The 23,703-nt window shown below is 42.2% G+C and overlaps 1 protein-coding gene across 20 annotated transcripts in view; it reads right to left on the reverse strand.

The window, feature by feature from the left end:
• The window catches only part of supt3h (SPT3 homolog, SAGA and STAGA complex component), a 637,210-nt gene that overhangs the window by 287,976 nt on the left and 325,531 nt on the right, over positions 1-23,703 (reverse strand). Inside the window, exon 2 of one of the 20 annotated variants that reach the window (XM_085997063.1) lies at positions 19,109-19,451. The exons of the other annotated variants lie outside the window; for them this stretch is intronic. The gene's annotated coding sequence lies outside the window, so the exon portion shown is untranslated. The remainder of the gene's footprint in view (positions 1-19,108; positions 19,452-23,703) is intronic. 20 annotated transcript variants of the gene reach the window in all.

Below are 23,703 nucleotides of genomic sequence, written 5' to 3' on the forward strand. Positions count from 1 at the left end.
ATCACTATATAAATTCAAGTATTAGCACTAATACAGCACTTAATGGTGCTAAGGGAACATTTCTAATTCTGGTATTCAAACTGATATTGCATGGTGGAGAGTGGTTTGCAGGTTAAAGCATAAATCACTGTGGTTGGCTTTTCATTTATTAAATAATACTGAAATCTGGCGGGTCAATGAAGAAAAATGTGTCTGATTACACAATTCAACCTATCATTCGGTAGAGCGTACATTCTAATATATTAAAGGGAACGACAGAGCAGAAGATTCATAAACAGTTTTACGTATTTAAAATAAGTAAAACTGTATTTTCAGTACAAAATATTTCACATCTTTTTCTTTCCAGTTTACATTTGCTGTAAATTACGGTATTGCCATCGGCAGATTAGTAGCACTATATTAACAAGCCAATGCACTGTGGGGTGAAACATTTAGATGTGGGCTTGAGCTTGCGATTTCTCTGAAGTCAGTTTCTAATCTGAACTGGGCTGCATAAGGGATACGCCAAGCAGATATGAAGCCCTTCACCAAAAAAGGAGACAGAAAGATGGAGGGACGTTTAATCCACCTGAAATACATCTACGTCACAGCCACAATTACAGAGAAGCATTAGCTCAACTTCCACAGGAAAATAGCACATGCTCTGGGTGGATGGGGGAAAAGAACAGAAAAAAACAAATCTATATAGGCGTGTGAAGTTATTCTTTTGATGCCTCTTCACCAGTTGTATAAATTGTGCTTTGTTACTGTAAATATTGGGCTACTTGGGTTGCCTTGGCTACTAGTTGGAAAGGAAAACGGTATTAGTCTCTAACTGGGTGGGTACAAGGCAGACAAGTGATTTACTGTATATCGTTCTGGAACATTTCTGACTGCAAAGCCTTATTTATCAAACATGGTGCCATGTTGTCTGTTTAAAAAAAGCAATAGGCTTTCAGTAAGCGATACTGCTTGTTTGGAAGAAGGCCTGAAATACAGTATCAGCTTGTACATCACTGATCAGTCCTTTAAAGTGGTATGTGCCAAAAAAAAAATTTAAACTGCATTTAGGATTTTGTTTTCATCATTTTACTGAGATAGAGTCTAAATTAATTGTGTTTTACATCACAGATTTTCTCTCCTCAAAAAAATAGGAATTTTTGTAAACTTAGAAGTAAAGATGGAGGAGGACAGTGCAGAAAGAAGAAACAATTTAGTTAGGAAAACTATTTGTAAAAATGTATTGTCTGGAAGAAACTATAGTGAAAATTTGAAGCATGTCTAGATTACAACCCCAAATATGGCCCACGCCTGTGTCCTCTTTTCAGCCAGTAAGAAGATACAGCAATCAGACCAGCAGTAAAATAGTTTTCTACACATAAAAATTCAAATAGGTCAATCAACCATTGTATAGGAGTTATCGTGTTGGGGGGCTCAATATGTGAAATTTTCTCTTAAGCAAGAAAATTTGCTGTAGATTAGCAAAAATAACCAACCTGCTCCTGACCCAGGTAACTTAGCCCTTACACTGCAGTCACCATCTACCGCCATCACAATTTACAGATACACAATGCCTGAGAGAGAGTGGCAACATGGGAAAACATAGACAGCAGATTTGCACGCATTTATCATCACCGTCTGCTTTCTATTTGAATCCAATGTGTTATTTTTTTATTGGTTCTATGAGCTTTAATCTTTATAAACCTCATATAAGAACTTTATTAGATGCTCTCTGAAAATCCAAGTGGATTATATTCAGAAGATATTCACCTCTTCAAAAGATTGCCACCAGATTTGAGAGAGACAAACCTATCACTTCAAAATCCACACTAACTATTCCTTATGGCTTCTGCATACAAGTAAAATTATTAGTGTCATGTAAAATACTCTTCAGCATTTTCTCCACTACCAATTTGATCTAATTGGTGCATGATGCTTTAGTTCATGCATCACTCCTTTTTCATATATTGATAAGCACGCAATATCCTACAGTACTCAAGTACAGCTACTATATTTAGGGAACTCCCAGAAAGATTAACTACAGGTTCACCTAGTTCCTTTCTTTCTTTTCAGCTATATGCCATTTGGTTCAAGTACTTTACAGACATTTAATTGCTTCAATGTTTTTTTCATAACATCGGATTTAGTGATGTTTACATGTGTTATACATTTCTAAGCCAAAATGAATGGATCCAGAACTTGGCCACAGTCTTTATTAGTGAAGATTCAATTCAAAAATCCATTTAAGATATCCATCATTTTTTGATCTCTTATATTTCTATCCAACTATCCCTCTTTTGCCCTCCGTCTGCTACAAACTAGCTTAAAAAAATTGGATCCTTCTTAATATAATTTACAATTCACCTTTCTATTGCACTCTAGTCTTTACTGAAGTACTGCCCTGATCATTTCTGTTTTCCAGCATGCAGTATTCACGATTGTGCACAATATGCACAATGCACAAAACACAAGTACATTATGGGCCTAAATACCAACCTTAGTGTGGCAACTGAGCACAAAAGTACAAAACTTGCACCATTTCCCATGTAAATTTGACTTATTTAGCATGTCTGCATGTAAATATCAGCCTACAGTAACTACATTTCAATATAACCTCATAGCTGTACTAATGTGATTCTTACATTTCACTAAACTGTATTGCTAGAATGACATAAAGCTCCCCCTGACCCCTTGAAGTGTTCATTGAAACCGAGGACACGACTAAACAAGGCACTTTGAACCAGCAAATAGGAATTTTTTTTGGTGGGGGTGGGAGGGGTTGAGGGAAAAAGTACTTCAGCGTATTTTTCCAAACCTGATAGCTATAGGCTTCCACAATGTCTGTTCTTATATGTGAATAGCTGTAACATTCTGCCTGTGCCACTTTAATGCAAGAAATATGCATGCACAGTTGTGCGGGCTTTGTCTGTTTATTTCAGTGATCATGTAGGCCAACTAATTTTGAAATATGTTTAGTGCTTAATATTTTTATTATGCTACTTCCATATGGTTAATTCAAAGAGACTGCATTGGTGCTAAAATTATTAAGTGCAGTACGATGTAACTGGCTTGTTTTAGAAGAAAACCTATACAATTTAGTTTTTTTCCAGGCAGTATACCATCACCAAGTCTTTCCAAACTTACAATTTTTTTTCAGGAGAAAAGCTTTTGTACATTTTAATTGGAGCAAATACTCTCTAAATAAAATACTATGACATGCAATATATAAAACAATGAGGTTTATGATACTGTTTACAGTTGAACTTTAGACTGAAATGGATAGGTGTTAAGTTCAGTGTATTATCTTTGGACCTACCACCCAACACTTAAGAAAATGAATGGTTAAGGAATTCTTTTGCATATTACAGTGTGCCTTGGAAATTCCAAGGAAAATTAGGGATAGCATAAGATCCAAGGAGAAGACATATAAATTGGCCAGAAAAAGAAGCAAACCTGAGGATTGGGAGCAGTTTAGGATTCAACAAAGGAGGACAAAGGGATTAATTAAGAGGGGGAAAATAGAGTATGAGAGTAAGCTTGCAGGGAACATAAAAACTGACTGTAAAAGCTTCTATAGATATGTGAAGAGAAAAAGATTGGTGAAGTCAAGCGTAGGTCCCTTGCAGTCAGAATCAGGGGAATTTATAATAGGGAACAAAGAAATGGCAGACCAATTAAATACATACTTTGGTTCTGTCTTCACAAAGGAGGACACAAATAAACTCCCAGAGATGTTGGGGAACATAGGGTCTAATCAGAGGGAGGAACTGAATTAAATCAGTATTTGTAGGGAAATGGTGTTAGGGAAATTGACGGGATTGAAGGCTGATAAATCCCCAGGGCCCGATAATCTACATCCTAGGGTATTAAGGAAGTGGCCCTAGAAATAGTAGATGCATTGCTGGTTATCTTCCAAAATTCTATAGACTCTGGAACAGTTCCCATAGATTGGAGGGTAGTTAATGTAACCCCACTATTTAAAAAAGGTGGTAGAGAAAAAATGGGGAATTATAGACTGGTAAGCCGGACATCGGTAGTGGGGAAAATGCGAGAGTCCATTATAAAAGATGTAATAGCAGAGCACTTGGAAAACAGTGACAGGATCGGACAAACTCAACATGGATTTACAAAAGGTAAATCATGCTTGACATATCTACTGGAATTTTTTGAGGATGCAACTGGTAGAATAGATAAGGGAGAACCAGTGGATGTGGTGTATTTGGACTTTCAGAAGGCTTTCGATAAGGTCCCGCATAAGAGACTAGCGTGCAAAGTTAAAGTACATGGGATTGGGGGTGAGGTACTGACTTGGATAGAAAACTGGTTGGCAGACAGGAAGCAAAGAGTTGGAATAAACGGGTCTTTTTCCGAGTGGAAGGCAGTGACTAGTGGGGTACCGCAGGGATCGGTGCTAGGACCCCAGTTATTCACATTATATATTAATGATCTAGACAAGGGAACTAGATGTAATATCTCCACGTTTGCAGACGACACAAAGCTGGGTGGGCGTGTGTGCTGTAAGGGGGATGCAGAGAAACTCCAGTATGATTTGGACAGGTTGGGCGATTGGGCAGATGCATGTCAGATGCAGTATAATGTGGATAAATGCGAGGTTATCCACTTTGGTGGCAAAAACAGGAAGGCAGATTATTATCTGAACGGCAATAGATTGGGAAAAGGGGAAGTGCAACGAGACCTGGATGTCCTTGTGCACCAGTCGCTGAAGGTAAGCATGCAGGTGCAGCAGGCGGTTAAGAAGGCAAATGGTATGCTGGCCTTCATAGCGAGAGGACTCGAGTACAGGAGCAAGGATGTCTTGCTGCAGTTGTACAGGGCCTTGGTGAGACCACACCTTGAGTATTGTGTGCAGTTTTGGTCACCTTATCTGAGGAAGGATGTTCTTGCCATGGAGGGAGTGCAGCGAAGATTCACCAGACTGATACCTGGGATGGCAGGAATGACGTATGAAGAGAGATTGGGTCGATTAGGCTTATATTCGCTAGAGTTTAGAAGAATGAGAGGGGACCTCATTGAAACTTATAAAATTCTAACAGGACTAGACAGACTAGATGCAGGAAGGCTGTTCCCGATGGCGGGGGAGTCCAGAACCAGGGGTCACAATCTAAGGATAAGGGGTAAGCCATTTAGGACTGAGATGAGGGGGAATTTCTTCATCCAGAGAGTGGTGAACCTGTGGAATTCTCTACCACAGAAGACAGTTGAGGCCAATTCATTAAATATATTCAAGAAGGAGTTAGATATATTTCTTAAGGCTAAGGGGATCAAGGGATATGGGGAGAAAGCAGGGACAGGGTACTGAATTTGGTTGATTAGCCATGATCGTATTGAATGGCGGAGCAGGCTCGAGGGGCCGAATGGCCTACTCCTGCTCCTATCTTCTGTTTTTATGTTTCTATGTCTCAACTTTTTTTCCGCTTAATTGCCCCAATTATCTTGTAAAAATCCATTTCATGTCAAATGTTTCAAAGTAGAGGAAAACAAAAAATTTAGAACTTGAAGTACAGAAACCTCAAAAATGCAAAGTATTTTTAATATTGGTTCTTAAATTAAACACAGGACAATGGACATAGTCAAGTAGTAAACAACATTTTTGTGGGGGTCTATTTTAAGCTGCTTTTAATGGGTTAAATTTATCAAAGTTGTAGAATCCAGCTGTAAAACATTTAAGACTTTTTTTTAAAAAAGAGGCTTATTTTGCTAAAACCATTTGACCGTAACAGTTTTAACAAATGGATACATGATGTGTCACATATTTGAAAATTGTGTGTGTAAGATAATGATAATGGGAAAGAAGTACTGTACGATGCACCCTAAACAGTTAATCTATTTAAAATCAGTAGAAATTATCCTGTGATCTGTTGACTGATGGCCAGATTTTATATTCATTATTAGCATCAGCACTGCTAATAGTTGATTTTTGTGTTCAAATCCAAATCTAGTCTGAAATGCCACTGTGATCAGAATCCACCATCTAAAGCAAGTTAAGTCATGGCTATACTGCTTGGCAGTTCATATTTTTAAAAAGAATTATTTAAAAAGCCCAAAATTCATTTCAGAACTTCGTCTTTCAAATAAATCTTTCCCTAGGGAACAAAATTAAAAACCTCAAGATTAAAAGGAATTTTCTCCCACCTGCCCCTCACCCCACGCACAAGTGGAAGTCACTCCCATTGAAAGCAGTTAACACTCATTCCCTTAGCACCTTTAAAGGGAGCTAGCTTTGCGAGTTAGAAGGATAAGTACAGAGAGAGATATTTGCGTACTCCAGGGAACTTGCTGATTCTTGCTGGAACTGTGCAAAAGTCATGCCAAGAAAGGCAGCTGGATTAAGGGTGAATATTGCAGGGTAAAAGGTTGGATAAATATTCTAGAGTCTTGCTTCATTTACCTTTAGGAAAGTGTGTGGAAATGCTCCCAAATTTTCTAGGTCTTACCTAGGTCAACCATCAGGTGGAAGGACAACAAATGAACAAGATGCAAATTTCTATTCAATGGTAACAAATGCAGTGTGAAATCTGGTGTTCTGGTTGTACTGCTGTAAAGATTGTACCAGCAGCATTTTCAATAGGCAGCTAGTAAAATTATGACTCTCACCTGTGCATAAATTAAACTTTCAAGTCATAAAACCTCCATGAAAGTTTCCACTTGTGGGGGAATCCTAAACTAGGAGTCTTAAATATAAGGTAGTCACTAATAAATCCAATAAGGAATTCAGGAGAAACCTCTTTATCCAGACAGTGGTTAGAATGTGGAACTTGCTACCACATGGAGCAGTTGAGGAGAATAGCATAGATGCATTTAAGGGGAAGCTAGATATGTACATGAGGGAGAAAGGAATAGGTTATGCTGATAGGGTTAGATAAAGTAGGGTGGGAGGAGGCTTGTGTGGAGCACCGACACAGACATGCTTCTGTACTCTAAATTTGATGTAATATAATTCTATGCAAGTGCAATATATGTAATAAATTTTGCAATAATTCCTAACAAGCCAAAATAGGACTAATTTTTGCTACAAATTATCACATGCTTTGTCAAATTTGTCCCAATAATGAAATTCATCAAAAATGAGGTTGGCTGATTTGTGCATTCAGTACTTCTGCCACTTAAACTAAGGATACAGTTGTGTTGTTAGTTTTGTGTTGATGCAAAGTGGCCCTGGATGGTCACCATCGTTGAAACTGGAAATAGGGAATCAGGTCAGCACTCTGACTTTATCAAGCACTAAAGCAAGAGATGTGAAGCCACCGTGAGTGAGTAATCTCACAGCAATAGGAGATACATTAGACTGGATGAAGTATGACTCCAGCTTAGTGTGATTTTATAAGTTCAACCTTTATAAGCTCTGCCTATGCGTCCTACCACAAATGGGCAAATATCTTTTCTCGGTAAGCCTAGTGTGAGATGCACGCAACAATATAACTCAGGACAGTCGACTGAGCATTGCACTCTATAAATACTATTCTCAGACTAGCATCTGTAGTATAATTGCTCGCTAAAAATACCTAATGTCCTAATTAACTACACAGAATTGATATTATGGCCCAATATTTACTTGATTAGGGTTTCGGAGCCCGGGGGAGGGTTTTAACTCTAGGGCATGCATGTTTTTTTTAAACCGGATGCCCTGTCCGGAAGCCAGCCAGATTGACAGACTTGCCTGCCTGTCGGGCGGGAAACACTCTAGGAAAGTCAACAGTCAAGGATCAGGTAGGTTTAGTGGTTGTTGTGGGTAGAGATCATTGCCGGGGGGGGGGGGGGGGGGTATGTCGGGAGTGGCTACAGCATTTTTGGGAGGGTCGGTGGTGATTGGGGGGGGGGGGGGTAGAGAGAATCGAAGATTGTGGGGGGTCAGGAGAGATCGAGGAGGTCCAAGATCGGGGAAGAGTCGGAGATAGCGGGGGAGAGATGGTGCCGGGGGGAGTCGGAGATCACAGAAGAGAGATGGGGGTCGGTGATGGGGGGTTGGTTGATGGGTGAGGGGGGGGGGGGTTTAGGGGTAGACCGTGAAGGTGGGTGGGGTGTTTACAGTTTAGCTTATTGGGCCCTGAGGAAACACTTCTGCTTCTACTGGCTCACAAGCAGTACTGTAAAGGTACTTACTCGACGGATCCAGCCCTTCTTGTCTCCTTTTACCTGGGTTTCCCCAGCCAACAAGGGTTGAAATAGAAGCCCTGTTAAAATGAAGGCACCCAGCCTCCTTAAAAGATTCCAATGACCGACCCGCCTCCTAAAAGCGGATTAGTCGCCCACCCCCATTAAAACTGGAAGTGGGCTGGTTCGAGGTGGGTTGAGTTCCTGTATCAGATTTTTAACATTTTAACTTCCTACCAGACCCAAACCCACCTGTTTTTGGCTGTTAAAATTACCCCCCATGTTTCCACAATTCCTTCCAACTACCTTGCCTTTTTCCCCTAAATAGCTTGTGTAACAAGGAACTGAATGAGCACACATAGTCCTAATCTTAGTTAGTTTTTCTCTTTCCCGATACATATTAAAATTACGCTTTTCATTTATGCTATTGATCTTGTTGATATTTTGTACTTATATCAGTGAAAGACTATGAAGAACAGAAACCCTATGATTTTTTTCAGCATATCTTGCTTTCAAATTGGTTCAAAAAATAAAGCTAATGTGGTTTTATAGAATATACAAAGATTGGTAGTTTATAGAAAAACAAACCAAATGACTGCTCGCATGTCTTGCGAATGTTTCATGCCACATTTGTTTGTTTTGATTGACGTACATCACTTAATTGTTATTTTAATCCTTTGGTACATCATTTGTCTTGTGCTAAGATACGATTATTCATTAGTAATTATTTGGTTCTTTTGAAGAATAATCATCATTGGTAAGGATGCACCAATTTGCCATCCACAGGCAGGTGACATCCAGCATAAGAAATGATCTATTTGCATATACATATCAATGTAAATGTGACAGACTAAGTATTTTATTCTGCCCAACTTAATCTATATATACGGCACGAAAGGCAACAAACGACTATACAAAGGTTACAAGATGGACATATTATTATTGACTGTTTACTGCAACTTTGTTAAAAATCTACATTTTTATAATCACTATAAGCTGTGCAGTATGTTACTGTGGTTTGTGTTGTGTGGTCCTCCCTTACTGCTTTTGGCCAAACCTTACAACAGAACAGTGAATAATTTTGGTTCCATGCAATTCTGCAAAAGTCATTGGTGGAGTAGAATAAAACCTCTTTGTACTACGTAGGAACACAGCAACTAGTTTCATCCTTTCACTCTCCTTCCCCTCAAAAAATAAAGACTGCTGAATCCCTGCTCTGATGTACCCTGCACACCTTACCTCCACAAGATGCCTCTGAGGCTTTTGAAATACATTTACCAATAATAGTTAGTGGAAGAGGATAAACCTTTATTAGTTACAGCAAATACAACAGTTTTCCATACAGAAGTTAAAAAAAGTGAAAATTTAGGCTGAACTTAGGATGCATATATTAACATAATTTTAGTCTAAAGTTTGAAGATATTCAACACTGCAGATATGGAGCCAAGGACGTATGAGGAGAGATTGTGTCGATTGGGCTTATACTCACTGGAGTTTAGAAGATTGAGAGGGGATCTCATCGAAACCTATAAAATTCTGTCAGGCCTGGACAGACTAGATGCTGGAAGGATGTTCCCGATGGTCGGGGAGTCCAGAACATGGGGTCATAGTCTAAGGATAAGGGGTAGGACATTTAGGACAGAAATGAGGAGGAATTTCTTCACCCAGAGAGTGGTGAACCTGTGGAATTCTCTGCCACAGAGGGCGGTGGAGGCCAGTTCATTAAATATATTCAAGAAAGAGTTGGATATATTTCTTAAGGCTAAAGGGATCAAGGGATATGGGGAGAAGGCAGGGACAGGGTACTGAATTTGGATGATCAGCCATGATCTCATTGAATGGCAGAGCAGGCTCGAAGGGCCGAATGGCCTACTCCTGCTCCTATTTTCTATGTTTCTATGTACATACCATTCATTCATCATGTCGCTTACTAGACTGGGTCCTTTTTAAAAATGATAACTAACTTTACAAATCCATTTTCCAAAACATCCATTCACAATATTTATGTGCTTTTGATGTGTGATATAATCCACTTTCATTTATTGAGAATTGAGAATTGTGTGAAAATGTAGGGGCAACACTCCCTATTTAGTGAATTTTGTGCTTAGCAAGTTGTGGAATGTTGGTGCTGGGGATGGAATGCTTTTCCCTTTGCTGAACTGAGTGTTGGCATCAAGGCAAAATGTGGCATGGTGTCCAAATAGAGTACGGCTCTTTCCAGTATGCCCCAAAATGTCTTCTCCCCAACCGCACCACGATGACATTTCTATTTCATACACCACCCATTCTTGTCGCCTCTCTGACTGAGATTCCTAAACTAGTGACAATTCATGAGCAGTTTGTTTTGCTGTAGATCAGTCTCCAGTGAAGACTAGGGCTCTCAAATTACGCCACGGGATACTAACATACAAACCCTTAACGGATTGGTTTAAAATTTCTTTCTCTGTTGTTTTAACATTTAAAATAAATGGTTTAAAACATCCACTAAGAGCAGAGGGAGGAACTTCAGATGAAGGTTTCTTACATCAGTCACCCATAACATAATTTTAAGGCCTGGGCTGAGTATTCAAACGTTTTTCACTTGCAACTGCAAAAGATTCTAGTACTTTTGGCTGGATTTCAAAACTCAGTCAGCGGTTAAAGTGGAATTTTGTTAAGCACATGCACTAAACGCTCCCCAACCCCACCCCCACTACTAACCACCCTACCCCCCCCCCACCGACTCCCCTGCCCCCCCCAATCACTAACCACCCTAACTCTCGCCCCCCCCCCCCCCCAACCACTAACCACCCCCACCCCACCGACTCCCTCCCACCACTCCCAATCACCAACCCGGCAGCACACCAGCCCTCTGGAACGTTTGACTATCTCAATAACCGATGACCCCACCCCACCCAAAAGGCTATTGCCCTTATTCAGTTAGAACTTGTTTCTATACTATTAGTCTATTTCCAAATGTCATCATCACTGAAAGTAATTCTTATATCTTTCTGTAGATAAAACCCTTGTGTGCCAACAATTAATCAGTGGTCAGTTTGTGAATTTGCATTGTTAGATGGAGTGAAATAGGATCATTGCTTCTGAAGACGACAATTCCATTGTTGAAATGCATCAGTCATGATGCATACTATGAGAAAACCCCCAAAAATGCATTAATTAATAAAGTGGTCAGAACAGAATGAAAATATAAATGCCAACCTAAAAAAACAGCAAAAGCTGACTAAAAAACTGATACAGCCCCAGAAAAGCTGACAGCTCAAAAACAGCACTGAATATGATCTATTGAATCTGTCCAGTTAGATTTCTGCCCCATCACAACAAACATCCTAACCAAAGAATGGCATTTGCTGCGACTGTGAGTGTGATGTATTGTAACTCCTCATACTCTCTGCAGCTTTTGACACGCTAACCACCCCATCCTCCTCTCATGCCTCTTCTCTGCTTTCCCAATTCAGTGGTATCGTCCTCGCTTGCTTCTACACTGAAACTATCCAATCGTAGCCAGAACATCCCTAGAAGTGGCTTCTCTTCCCATCTCTGTGGAGGACAGGAGACCAGCCAGGACAGCATTGGAATTGTCACGTCTGGAGATAACAACTGCATGGATGAGGGTTTCAGCAGCAAATGGGCTGAGGCATGGTGGAGGCGGGCGATGTTGGAGGTGGAAGTAGGCCGTCTTTGTGATGGAGAGGCTATGGAATTGGAAGCTCACCCTTGGGTCAAATAGGATGCTAAAATTACGAACAGTTTGGTTCAACCTGAGACAGCAGTGGGGGAAGGGGATGCAATTAGTGGTAAGTTTATGGCACGAGCTGAAGATGATTGCTTTGGTCTTCCCAGTGTTTAACTGGAGGAAACTGCAGTTCATTCAAGACTGGGTCATAGAATGAATCAGCACAGAAAGAGGCCATTCAGCCCATCATGCCTGTGCTGGCTCTTTGGTGGAGCTATCTAATTAATCCCACTCCCCGGTAAATTTTTTCCCTTCAAGTATTTATCCAATTCTCTTTTGAATTTTACTACTGAATCTGCTTCCAGCTGTCAGACAAGCATTCCGACAACACAGAGGCAGTGGAGTAGTCGAGAGAGGTGGTGGTGAGGTAGAACTTGGTGTTATCAACAACAACAACTTGTATTTATATAGCACCTTTAACGTAGTAAAACGGCCCAAGACGCTTCACAGGAGTATTATAAGACAAAAAGTTTGACACTGAGCCACATAAGGAGAACTTAGGGTAGATGACCAAAAGCTTGGCCAAAGAGGTAGGTTTTAAGGAGTGTCTTAAAGGAGGAAAGAGAGATAGAGAGGCGGATAGGTTTAGGGAGGGAATTCCAGAGCTTAGGGCCTAGGCAACAGAAGGCACGGTCAAGTCTAAAGGTAACAAAGCGTACATGTGGAACCTGACATTGTGCCTTCAGATGACGTCACCAAGGGGCAGCTTGAAGAGGAGGGGGCCAATCCCTGGGGGATTCCGGAGGTAACGAAGTGAAGGCGGGAAGAAAGCAATTGCTGGAGATGCTCTGGATACGAGGTAAAATATGAGGTAAAAGTGGAACCAAGTGAGGGCAATCCCACTGAGCTAGACAACGGAGGTGAGGTGTTAGAGTAGAATGGTATGGTTAAACATATCAACGGCTGCAAAAAGGTCAAGGAAGATGAGGAAGGATAATGCACCAGAGTCACAAACACAGGGGATATCATTGGTGACCTTGGCTAGGGCTGTTTCAGTGTTGTGGCAGACATGTAAACCTGACTGCAGAGATTCAAACATGAAGTTGCGGGAAAGATGGGCATATATTTGGGAAGCAACAACAACAGGAAGTCAAAATCAAGTCTGACTTGAATCTGTGCCTATAACTGAATAATGTATGTAAATTCTACTAAAATAAGAAAAGCAAGCAAACATATACACCGAGTAGATATACTGATTATTATCCTGATATTTGATAAAGTCAACCAACTGATTTGTTGGAACTACTCTCCTAATGAGAACAGGAATCTACTTTTTTTTCCCCGAATTTAATTTTAATTTTTACAAAAGAAAGAAAACGTGAAATGATTTCAGAAATGGTACCATATCCAATGGCTTAGATTCAAAGCACTATCTGAGAAACTAAATGCTCCAATATGGTCTACTTCAATTGTTCCCAACAAACCAGTGATGCCGGAGTGAAAAGTAGCCAACAACAAACCTACCTATGAGAAGGGATCAAGGTCAGAAGCCAACTACTACCGTGCAGCATTCCTCCTTGCTATTATGCCAAAGCTCATGAAAATCGCAGTGAATAAGAGCCTGTTGCAACGTCTGAGTCGCAACTAACTATATGTTCAACAGTTTGGCTCATGGGATTAGTCCATCATAAGATTATGAGTGGAGTATCATCACAAGCATCACTACGACTCAATGGTCCAGATTTTGATGCCAAAATAACTCGGAGTTTAATGGCATTCGCCGTTATTAATGAGTAAATCATCCAGCAACTTGTGGCAAAGAAGAGATACCCCATGAATTCGAATCGTGAAAAGTTGCTGGATGATTTGTGCCACTCAGTCATTACTGTCACGAAAACAGAAGCTTGCCCTCAACATCCCTGTGAGTTTCATGAAATTGCTGCACTTGCACATTAATTGCCAATTCAACTCGCCGCAAAAAGTTAGGGCTGCTACTTAACAGCGCAAGTACCTTTTTAATCAGATGATTTAACTAAATGTCTAACTAACGGGACACACCACAAGATGCCCCACACCAGCAAAATCTGGGCCAATATATTTTCATGTTTTCTTCCCTTTTGCGAGAACTTGAGCCTGGAGGAGCGTGATGGCGGAAACTGGATGTTATGGTGCAGCTTCTAATGGTCAAATGGTGTCCTGTAAAAATACAGTCTACAGATCATAGCTAGAAAATTCAAACAATGATACCATGTTTTCCAGACAACACGTGCCCACTAAACCCATTCTACACACTCAACTAGGCACACGTCAAGGTTTGTTCACAAACATGTCCACTAAGATTTTTGTTATTTTCCTTTCATTTTCCTCTTCGTTCCTTTAGCGGGATGGCCGGATTATGGGTTGTTAACACCACAGTCACCATCAATCATACTGTGTCATCTAAATGGACATGGACTTTGTATAACAGGCAAAAATAAGCTTAGAGACCTATCTCTCACTTAGAAAAAGCACCCCAAGATCCCAATTAGGCGGAGCACCGTGCCAGATTTTCTTTCAAGAAGTTTGCACAATCGGCCTGCCACTTTCAATATAAAAACACTGTAGCATGAATTAATAACAATTTAACACTTGCAAAGTAACCATTATTTCATCTTTAATGTATGTGCCTTTACATAGGACTGGATTGATTTATTTAGTAAGCCTCATTTAGCTGGCAGGTTTTGCCTATACTATTGTCAGATCGTCAAGTCGTGACTGCACCTGCAGTGTTCTTTTTTTTCTTTGCATATTTACCCCATCTTTTTACTTATGCCGAACCTCTCTAAATTGTAAATGATCATAACTGTCACACCCATATAGTATTGAGGCTTGTATTGGGAAAAAACTACCAGCAAAGATCAAACAATTTTGATGGCCTTTATTTAAATATTCCATAAAAGGCTCATGTAAACTTAGGAAAAGAAAGAAAACCCTGCTTTTTCTCCATCAGGGCAAAAGCCTTTTTGCTCGAGGCAACATTATAATAATCCAACTAATTAATTGCTAGATGTGAGAACTGCTAAAGTACTGTCTTCCCAGTATTAGTGCCAACTAACATACTAAATACAATAGAGCCCTCGCTATCCAAAATGTCTGGGAGCTATTCCAGTTATAATACAACAAAGGTACAATATGCGAGAGATGAGACTTATTTCACAGAATCACAGAAGTCCCACAGTGCAGATAGAGGCCATTTCGGCCCATCGAGCCTGCACCGACACATATCCCACCCGATCCCCGTAACCCCTACACCAACACATATCCCACCCTATCCCCGTAACCCCACGTATTTAATCCCCCTAACACTAAGGGTCAATTTATCATAGCCAATCAACCTAACCCGCACATCTTTGGACTGTGGGAGGAAACCGGAGCACCCGGAGAAAACCCACGCAAACACCAAAGCTGGTCATTACTAGCGATGATATGAGCTAATTTGGTTTTACTACAGCTGACAATTAATGTTCAGTTTTTAAAATAGCTTTTCACATTTGGAATGTGCCCTCATAATAGCAAAACCAGGTATATTGTGAGGTGGTTTCACTGGCATGAAGGCAACAGAAATTGCCAAAGAACTAGGTCCTGTTTACTACTTGAAATAAGGTAAATATTGTGTAGGTTGTTATATCCGAATAAACACTCATGTTGCTGTGGTAATGTAATGGCTATTTTTATTTCAGACCCTCTGGAATATTTTCCCCAAGTTATAGATGACTTTGGAGTGTAATTGCTACCATATGATTACTCCCTTCAGGGGGCATTCTAGTGTTCAATTACCAATACGCAAGTACACTACATATCATAGGTAACACCTTTTACTAGGAACAAGGCTGTAGGACAAGTTCTTTTTTTGTTATTTAGAAATTCAGGTGAAAGATCAAAAGCCATTGTGCTGAGCAGTACCAAGAATGAACAGAGTAAGAAAGAGATTGAGGTAATACTAGTTATGTGATGCCAAGCTTGCAGTGATTTTCTTTGCCAGAACTTACCTGTTGTTTCTTTTCTGCATTACTGTTGGTAAATTTTGTTGTGGTTTTACTACATTACTCATATCTTCAGACACTTTACTGAACTAAATGTGCTTGGTTACTTGTGTTTTTTTGTACCACAGTACTTTTAATCTTAACTTTTATCTTGTTAATTAAAAGCCTTTACCGGCTCAGGTTCCCTTGACTCAATGACAGACCCAGACCCTTAGAAAAGGCTATCCATATAATTGCCAGACTTTTCACAAGAATCCAATGATGGAGTTAACTCATATATTCTGATAATAACTCTCTTGTTCAACTATATGCATTCAGGAAGGAGGATATGCAAAAAATGCTCTATTTGATACATTTGTTGTGAAATTGTAGCTTTAACAAACACGTGTAGCTGTGTTGAGTTACCACACAATAGTTAGTAGATCTCATACTGCCTGACCTTGGTTATCAAGGCAGGACAATCAAAAGAGGTGAATATAAATATCCAGACAGTCAAATGTGAACTGAATTCAAAATCAAATTGACTTGTCCATTTTGGACCATTTCAAACTTAGTTCCACATTCAGTTACTAAGCAAATAACTGGTGAGTATTTCTGTGTACCTGCTATTAATACAGAAAAATGAAGGGCATCACATTGACTGGTCTGAGTTGAAGTCTCGTGAGCTAGTCATAGGAGGATGAACTTATTCCCCAATGTTCAGTTTAGCCTTCTTTCTCTTTCTTATGTCTTGTTGTGCCATGTATCATTTGACTGGGTGGTCTCGGTTGCCCATATCTTAACCCGCACCAAGTCCTGCTCGCCCATCACCCTTGTCCTCATTGACTCCCGTGAGGTCCCCCCCTCAATGACTCAAATTTAACATTCTCATGTGTAAATCATTTCATGGTATTGCCCCTCTCCATCTCTGTCCTCCCTATGTCTTTAACCCCATACAATCCTATAACCCACCTCCCACGAACACTCCGTTCCTACAACTCTGGTCTCTTGTACCTTCCCCGCTGCCCCCCCCACCCCCACCCCCTCCTTTGCCCCAACATTGGCGGCTATGCCTTCCGCCGCCGAGGCTCACATTATGGAACTTCCTCCCTAGACCTCTCCGCCGCACCATCTCCCTCTCTTCCTTTAAGACCCTCCATAAAGCCCACCTCTAATCAAGATTTTAGTCATCCAACCTAATATCTCCTACTTTGCTTTGGAGTCCATTTACTTCCTGATTACACCTCTGAAGCACCTTGGGACTTTTTTTCTATGTTAAAGGCGCTATTTAAATCCATGTTGTTCTTGTTGTTTGGTGAAAATGTGGGAACAATGCATAGTATTCATAGCATCACCCTTCTCCAGCTCTGTCCTCCCCATCTCTTTAAACTCATCCAACCCTATAACCCACCTCCCACGAACAGGCAACTGTCACTGCCTATCCTGTCCGAATGCATTATTGTTTATAGTACATTGGTTGGCTCTGGAAATACTCAAGCCTTAGGGCACTAAAATTGAAGTTAAACATAGAAGAAACACAAATTCTCCATCATATGCAAAGCCAACTATATATCGCTTGGTATTTAATTAGAGAAAATACTAGTGCATGTGTCAGGCAGATCATTTTCAAGTGAATGAACTGCCTTGGGGCAGCCTTCAGTCTTTAAACCCTGACACACCAGAAGCAATGCCACAAAAGAGCTGCTAGCATAAACGGTAATGTTAGATTGGTGTCATGGTGTTTCATTCAATTAATTTTGAGCACTGCATTCATTCATCTGTCCGCCAAAGTGAAAAATTGCCCAGTTATGTCCTGTCCACAAAATGCAGGACAAATCCAATTCAGTCAATTACCGCCCCATCAACTACTCTCAATCATCGGCAAAGTGATGGAAGGTGTCGTCGACAGTGCTATCAAGCGGCACTTACTCACCAATAACCTGCTCACTGATGCCCAGTTTGGGTTCCGCCAAGACCACTCAGCTCTCGACCTCATTACACCCTCTGTCCAAACATGGACAAAAGAACTGAATTCCAGAGGTGAGAGTGAGGAGGACAGCCCTTGACATCAAGGCAACATTTGACTGAGTGTGGCATCAAGGATAGCATTCCTCCAAGGTCACCCTGACTCAATTGAATGAAATCATGCAAGGTTGAGAGTAACTAAACGGGAAGAAAAATAGATAATGCTGGAAACACACATCAGGTCCAGTCAGCACCTGTTGAGAGCAAAGAAGCTAACATTTCAGGTGCGGACCATTTCCTTGTTTTCCTTGTTTCCCTGAAGGGTGGATCTCTTAAGTCACTAAATCTAACAATTTGGTTCAACAAAATGCGGCAGACTATACATTGTACTTGTAGTCTTCACTTATGGCCCAGTACAACAAATGATGTTATTGTGTTACTGGAATTAGAACCTTGTTGAGTTTGTGCTGCTGCTTGGTACAATGCATTTTGCATCATAGCCGTTTGACTTTAAATAGTGCTGTTTTAAAAAAATAAGTATTGGGAAATAGAATAGCTGGGGGATTTATTCTTTCATCAGAGGTTCATAAACAAACCACAAGTAACTGAATCTTAAGGGTACCCACATATCAAATGCATTTTTAAAAAACTGAGGTTTAGTGCTTTGTTTTTTCCAGGAATTGCAGTATCAGTACAATAACACTTTTGTACACAGCACAACATCGTAGGACTTATTTGGCACTTTCAAAATGCAGTACTCAAAAATACAGTGCTCTTCTAGTTTCAATGGTTATGCAGAATCTGTTCATCTCACTGGGTGAGTTTTAGTAGCTCTACTATGTTAGTAGCTTGAGCACCTCAGTATGGGAGAACATTCCATCCCAGTGGAAGTGCAGGAGGAAAAGCCAGTGCCTTCTTCTTGAAAGCATGTTTCCTGTTGGCTAATAAGATAGTGGTTGTTGGGCAGTATGAGGCCAAGACCAATGCACTAATCTAGGACTGGAGGAAGAATGCAACAATTCCTGGCAACAGTATAAATTTAAATGGGGAAGAGATTTTCTCTTCCTTTTAAAGAATATAAAGATCACTCTCTTCTTTGATACATCTTTACCAAAACGGGTGCCCAGTAAAACAAAGCAAAAATATATATTTTCATGCTTCTTACTGAGACACTATTTTAGTTTGTTGGCCAATTCTATTTCAATTTGGGCTTCCTTTAGTGTGTAATGTGTACATCTATATATATCGATCTTAATATATAAACGGATACATCTGTCTGTCTGTCTGTCTATCTGTCCTTCGGTGTGTGTCTGTCCGGCTATACACTCGAAAGTTATAGAGCGTACCTACACGTGTGTTACATCAAAAGAAAGCTTACCATTCCAAAACGGTCGTAAGCGTATTTACGTTTCGGCCGGACAAAAATTGTGCCCACGGTATCCAAAAAACGGTTCAAAATTCCGCTCATTAGCATCTCATTATCCGCTCATTAGCAATAGAGTGACGTCGAGGTCGACCAATCGTACGCCAGGTTCCTGGCGCGTGCGGGCGGGCCCTCCTACAGTCGAGTGACGGGGCGATTGACCAATCCTACGCTTCGGTGACCTGACGGTCGACCAATCAGTGCGTGTGTGGGCGGGCCTTATCGTTCTGAACCGAGGTGAGTGTCAGCCATCTTGATTCCATTCTTTTTCCCGTTTTCTGCGTTTTTCTTTTCAAACCTACATTTCCAGCAAAAAAAAATTGCTTTTATTAAATTGTTTATAAAAAAACTTCATTCATTTGTAAATATTTTCTCTAACCTGAAGATTCTTTTTCTTACCTTTCCCCGTTTTTGTAAGGCCTCAGAACCTAGGCCTCAAAGCCTGGGCCCTCTCCTGCCCAGCCACGCCCGAGCTAGGTAATTGTCCCACGGCTTCTGCTAAGCTCCTCCCCCCCCCCCGTCACGTTACCCGGGGCAATGGCGTCAGCCACGAGGGTCATGGGACATACACAGGGTGCGCGCGCAGCAGGAGCAGCTGAGACGCGGCGTCTCTCTCTGTTCCCCGCTCGGCTCGGGCGGGGGGACGGGGCTCTCGGGAGTGCGGATCTCGGGCGGGGCTTGGAGAGCGGGAAGGGTTACCCCGGCAACCGGGCCCGCCGGCCGTCTCTCACAGCCGCAATCGGCGGTCTTGAAGCCAGCTCGGGAGGGCGGGGCCATGTCAGTGCGTGGGGCGGGACGGAGCTCCGCGGAGCCATTGCCAGCGCTGGGCTCGGGTGCTTTGCAGCCTGCGGCCGAACGGCGGCTGCGGACCTCGAGCTGACCGGGGTGCTGGACTCGGCTGGGCCATGTCTTTGCGGGTGTTCGCCTCGGCAACAGCATCAGGGTGACGGCGAGGCCGCCAAAAGCATCCAAGGGAACGCGTTCATCAGGTGCCGAGGCCCGGGCCCCGGGGCGAAAGAGGGACTGGAGCGGGGGATGAGGGCTCGGGCAGGGGACAGGGGGGGGAGAGAGAGGGGGGGGAAAGAGAGAGGGAGGAGAGGGGAGAGGGAGGAGGGGGAGAGGGAGGAGAGGGGAGAGCGAGGAGAGGGGGAGAGCGAGGAGAGGGAGAGCGAGGGAGGGGGAGAGCGAGGAGGGGGAGAGGAGGAGGAAGGGGGGTAGGGAGGAGGTGAGAGGGAGGAGGGGAGGAGGGAGGGGAGAGGGAGGGGGAGAGGGAGGGGGAGAGGGAGGGGGAGAGGGAGGGGGAGAGGGGGAGGGAGGGAGGAGAGGGGGAGGGAGGAGGAGGGAGGGAAAGAGGGATGGGGGGAAGAGGGATGAGGGGGGAAGAGGTAGGAGGGGGGGAAGAGGTAGGAGGGGGGAAGAGGTGGGGGGGAAGAGGTAGGAGGGGGAAGAGGTAGGAGGGGGAAGAGGTAGGAGGGGGAAGAGGTAGGAGGGGGGGAAGAGGTAGGAGGGGGGAAGAGGTAGGAGGAGGGAAGAGGTAGGAGGGGTAAGAGGGGGGAAGAGGTAGGAGGGGAGGAGGGGGGAAGAGGTAGGAGGGGGAGGAGGGGGGGAAGAGGTAGGAGGGGAGGAGGAGGGAAGAGGTAGGAGGGGGAGGAGGGGGGAAGAGGTAGGAGGGGGAAGAGGTAGGAGGGGGGAAGAGGTGGGTGGGAGGAGGGGGAAGAGGTAGGAGGGGGAGGGAGGGAGGGGGGAAAGAGGGAGGAGGGGGAGGGGGAAAGAGGGAGGAGGGGGAGGGGGAAAGAGGATGGAGGGGGAGGGGCTGAAGAGGGAGGAGGGGGAGTGGGGGAAGAGGTAGGAGGGAGTCAGTGTTTCATCAATTAGGGGCATTTCCTAATTAAGAAAAAGTCACAGAAACGGATACAGATTTATTGGCATCATTCGAACAACCAGCAAAGATTCAGCATCAAACTATGTCTGAGTTTCTGCTTCACACAGGCGGTCAGAAGCTGCAACGTAAGACTTCAAGCATTACTAACTACACCCTGGATCCCAAATATTAACCAGAATTATATTCAATGTTTGAAGTATTTTAAACTACATAAAATTTAAATGTGGAACAAGTAACAGTATTTTGAAATTATTTAAATCGCAGATTAAAAGCCTTAAGAAAGTGGCTCCTGATTCCTCCGGTCAGAGGGTAGCTGGCTTCATTGTCCTATAACACAGTCATCGCAATATAACCCACGCTCACCGCGGCTGGGCTCTAAGTCCAAGCCCTTCCCCGCAGTCTCAACCGTCCACCGACCTCACAAAATGGCGGTCGCCCTTCACCCACCGGGCTCTCAGTCCAGCCCCTTCCCTCACTCTCACCTTCCCTCTCTCTCAATTCAATTCAATTCAATTCAAATCGCTTTATTGGCATGACAAGGTACATCTTATTTTGCCAAAGCATCGAAAAACATTCATGGTTGTACACAAAAATACAGATCTATCCATAGTGTATAAACAGATATATCCCCGAGTGTATAAATATACATTCATATAATTTGTATATACTCTTTTCTTATATTTAGTGGTTGTCCCTCTGTTTATGGCAAGCTGTAACAGTGTGCCGCTAAGGTTACACAATTTCTCTCTTCCCCTAGTAGGTATGGGAGTTTTTGGTCGTCATTCAAATTTCTGAATTCCGGCATATTTTTGTGAATTTTGGGTAGAAATTCTCCCTTATGCCCTGATATTTTCTACAAGCTGTGAGGAAGTGCATCTCTGTCTCCACCACTCCCTGACTGCAGTGAGAGCATATCCTGTCCTCTCTTGCTAGCCGGGTCTGCCTGTGTCTACCTTTTACGATCGCCAGGCTATGTTCACTAAGTCTGTACATTGTCAAGGTTTTTCTCAGTTTGCTATCCTTTACCATGGTCAGGTAATCAGCCATGTTGTATTGTCTGTTTAGGGCCAAGTAGCAATTAAGTTTGCTTTGGGTTTTTGTTGTTTCTGTCCAATATGATAGATATTTTTCTTTTTGCTTAGCGACGATTGTGTTGGGTCGAATTCTTTGTGTTACGCTGTCACTGTCCTGGGCTGGTTATTGTTAGTAGTGTTAGTAGTTACTTCACTGAGTCCCAGACTAGTTGACTGAGGGTATTCTTCTTTATGGTCCTCTCTTGGCATTTCAGGGCTTCGTAATGATAGCATGGGGGTTGCTCATTTCTAGGTGTTTCCAAAATTTGGTGGCTCTTTTTTGGATAGTGATTATTAATGGATATTGGCCTAGTTCTGCCTGCATGCATTGTTTACGGTTTTCCTTTGAGTCTGGAGGATACTTTTACAGAATTCTGCATGTCGGATCTCAATTGGGTGTTTGTCCCATTTTGCAAATTCTTGTTGTGTTAGCGGTCCCCACACCTCACTGCCATAGAGTACAATTGGTTCAATTACTGATTTGAAAATTTTGAGCCAAATGCTAATTGGGATTTCTATTTGGATTGATTTTTAATGGCATAGAAAGCCCTTCTTGCTTTCTCTTTCAGTTCATTCACAGCCAGATGAAAATTTCCCGTAGAACTGATTTTTAAGCCCAAGTATGTGTAGTTAGTGGTTTGTTCAATTTTGGTTGTTCCTAGTGTGAAATTTATTTTGGGTCCCTGATGTCTGGATCTTTGCTGGAACACAAGGACTTTGGTTTTTTGGGGATTTGTCAGGGCCCAGGTCTGGCAGAACGACTCCAGCAGATCCAGGTTCTGCTGTAGACCCTCCTTAGTTGGTGACAGCAGAACCAGGTCATCTGCATAGAGGAGGAATTTAACCTTGGATTCATATAGGGTGAGGCCGGGTGCTGTAGATTGTTCAAGTAGTTTTGCCAGTTCATTTATGTAAATATTAAAGAGTGTCGGTGAGATGGGCGAGCCCTGCGTCACCCCCCCGCCCTTGTGGGAAGTATTTTGTTTGTTTGTCTCCAATTTTAACTGCACATTTGTTGTTTGTATACATTGATTTAATTACATCATATGTTTTTCCCCCCTACCCCGCTTTCGATAAGTTTCAGGAATAAACCGTCGTGCCAGATGGAATCGAAAGCCTTCTGGAAATCTATAAAGCATGCGTAGATTTTGCTTTTGTTTTGATGAACGTGTTTGTCAATTAGGGTCTGTAGGGTGAAGATATGATCTGATGTTCTATAGTTTGGCAGGAATCCAATTTGGCTTTTACTCAAGACATTGTGCTCCTCAAGGAAGTTTATAAGTCTTTTGTTTATCATACTACAGAATACCTTCCCCAGGTTACTGTTTACACAGATGCCTCGATAGTTATTTGGGTCGACTTTGTCCCCACTTTTGTATATGGGCGTTATGAGTCCTTTGTTCCAGATATCAGGGAAGTAACCGACACTCAGAACCAAGTTGAAGAGTTTTAGGATAGCCAGTTTCATTTTATCGTCTGTGTGCCGTCTGCACTGCAAGCTTTTCCTGGTCACAGGTCCTTGAGTTTTTCAACTAGTTCTTTTTCTGTTATTATGGAGTCTAGCGGGTTTTGGTTATCTTTTATGGCCATTTCGA

The sequence above is a fragment of the Somniosus microcephalus genome, chromosome 9 (assembly GCF_052327205.1).
Source record: "Somniosus microcephalus isolate GS21.2 chromosome 9, FLI_Smic_1.0, whole genome shotgun sequence".
NCBI lineage: Eukaryota > Metazoa > Chordata > Chondrichthyes > Squaliformes > Somniosidae > Somniosus > Somniosus microcephalus.